This window comes from Austrofundulus limnaeus, unplaced genomic scaffold, assembly GCF_001266775.1.
Source record: "Austrofundulus limnaeus strain Quisiro unplaced genomic scaffold, Austrofundulus_limnaeus-1.0 Scaffold453, whole genome shotgun sequence".
In the NCBI taxonomy this organism is placed as follows: domain Eukaryota; kingdom Metazoa; phylum Chordata; class Actinopteri; order Cyprinodontiformes; family Rivulidae; genus Austrofundulus; species Austrofundulus limnaeus.
In genome coordinates, this window is record NW_013952855.1 from 322,371 (window position 1) to 325,161 (window position 2,791).

The following is a 2,791-nucleotide window of genomic DNA, read 5'->3' on the forward strand; positions in this document are numbered from 1 at the left end:
TCTCTGGAGGTCATCTAGGATTCATAGAACCATAGTTCCAGTCGTAACTTTCMATAATCAGAACAAAAAAAGTAGAAACAAACTCAAACACAGATTGAATCAACATAACAAAACCACACTGATCAGAAGGAAGAACTAAACTTGATCTGAAACATAAAGATCCATCAAAAACACAGATCATGACAGAATAACAACATTTTTTAAAACATAAAACAACTCCAAATTCCAGTTTTCTGTTCTTTTCATTGAAAATCATTGACAGGAAAAATTTCATCTCTTCTTTGGAAAACAAACAAACAAACAAACAAACAAATAATTTTTATCTCTCTCTTTTTTTGCTGTCAGTATGTACATACTGTAACTGTGATGTCCTTGTTTCCACCACAGTGAATGCATGACGTAAATCTGCTTTACTGAGTTCCTCCTTATCACCCAAAACAGTGATGTGTCTTTGCTTTTCAATGTCTACAGTGTTAGCAAAATATCTCATCTTACAGAAGAAGATACATTTTCCATTTTCTGATCACACCAACACGATAAAAAATGACTAAATCCCATGGAAAACATAAAGAACGTGTTCCACGTGAGTTTCAGAGAATTTGTGTCATTAAAACATGAGTCTGAATGAAGTGTTTTGGGGTCACGTCAGAAAACTCAACCATCCCCCCAGAGAACGGGTTCAGTCTAATCAACCAGAGGAAGGGAGGTGCAGGGAACGAGGAGGACGGGGTGCTGGGTGGCCGGAGACTTAAAAAAGTATTATCCCTGTTTAAGAGGCTTTTCCARGCAGCACGGTGACACAGCTGCTGGTAGAGCTGTCACCTCTCAGCGAGAAGGTTGCCGGATCAAATCCCATCCTCAGACCTTCTCTGGGTGGAGTTTGCATGTTCTGTCTGTGCAGATGTGGGTTTTCTTTGTGGACTCTGGTTTCCCCCCACAGAATTAAAACACATGCTAGGTTAGCTGCTAACTTTAAATTGTGTCTAATTGTGTTTAAAGTGTGAGTGAGAGAAGGAATGGATGTTTGTCGACTCTATTCTGTTCATGYTCGGTTCTGCTCAGGTGTGTGTCTCCCTGTCAGTGTGTCCCTCACTCTGGTTGTGATTCCTAGAATTCAAAGTTTTGTAAAGAACACAGAAGCTGTGAGAGAGTATGTGAAGTTTGMGCAAGTAGCAAAGGATCATTATTTGGAAAAACTACAAATAATTGGTGGTCAAGACCCATATGAGCTCTCCAATGGTTGCATTGCAGGTGCAGTGTTGGCAACTTCAGCCCTGAGTTTTTTTCTTTTTTCTTTTTTTTGGCCCTCAGTGCCTGCAGTTCTGCACTCATACATTAAAGTGTCTGTGACATACATATCCWACAAGAAGTACAAGAAGTCAAAGAAAACATCTTTATTTTCAAGAAACTTGGCAAAACACACAATTTTACTAATTATATTACATGGAAGTGCCATAAACGAGAACTCTTAAAGAAAATAAAACTTTCTGATCTTTGTTCTTTGAAACATTATTATTTAAACTCGGATTCTTCATCTCTCTTTGATAGAGACTCAAAATGATCCAAAGGAACATCTGATTCTTCTCTACACTCGGAGTTGTTAGTTGTTTTATCAATGCTCTGTTCACATTCAGACATTTCCATTTAACATCACTTCCTGTTATTTCACATGTGAATATCTCAACAACTGGAAAGGAAAAAGCAGGTTAGGATAAAGGAAGGCCTTTCTAAACTAGCACAGGCTTATTTGAAAATAAAAATAAAAATGATAAGAATTATAACCTTTTTAACCATTTTTTTTCTCTTCCATCATTTGTTGACGCTGTTTTAACCACTGGACACAATTATAGGGAAAGTCTCGGGAGGAAACATTCATCTTTACTCTTTAGTTAAACGAGTTACTACATCTAATTTCCCTTTGGGATCAATAAAGGATTTTTGAATTGAATTGAAAACCCAAAAACCTGTGAGGTCGAACCAATTCAAGATGGATGCCACAGCTAGTTGACGTTAGCCAAAGCAAAAATAGTTCTGTAAGTGTTACTGATATCGAGCAGAATTAGATGATACTTGATAGTATCTGAAAGTCATTCTCGACATACTTTGAGTGGCAGGTTTCACTAAAGCTGAACATTTTTCATAAAAGGCAGCTGGAGATATTGCTTCCTATAACAATGCTAGGCCTGTAATTCCTACAGTGAAGGTAAAAACGTGTGAGAAGAGTCAACATCCTGTTAACAAGCTTTATTGTTTGTTGTGAACGTGTTTATTTACTTACAGAGAACTTACTGAAGCTTCCAGCAGATGCCTCCGGCTGCTGCTCCGTATGGTACAAGCAGTAAGCTGATAACCAGAAAAGATTGTGCTGTTAATCTGCACAACATTTGTTTATCGACACAAGGACCCCCTCTCATGTCGTGCCTCGGCCTGAACAGATCTGTTTATCTCTGCTGCTCTTCTACAAGGACACAATGATTGTGTTCTTAGGGATGAACACACACACAGTTTCTTCTCGAGGGTTACTCATTCGTTAGTGACTCATTCTTAAAATCAAATGGTATTTCACAAGCAGTACTTGTACATAGTGTCTACACTAAAAATGTAAAAAGCCATAACTATAAGTTGTGTTTACACTATAGTCATAAATTAAACTTTCTATTAACAAATAGTAACTGTACTTCTCTTTTAAATGCTTTAGACGTTGTGGGAACTTCTGTAGTATAAATACATAGAACTACAGTCAGAATCTTACATCCATTTATTATGGACACATTGGGCCTCATGCAAGAAC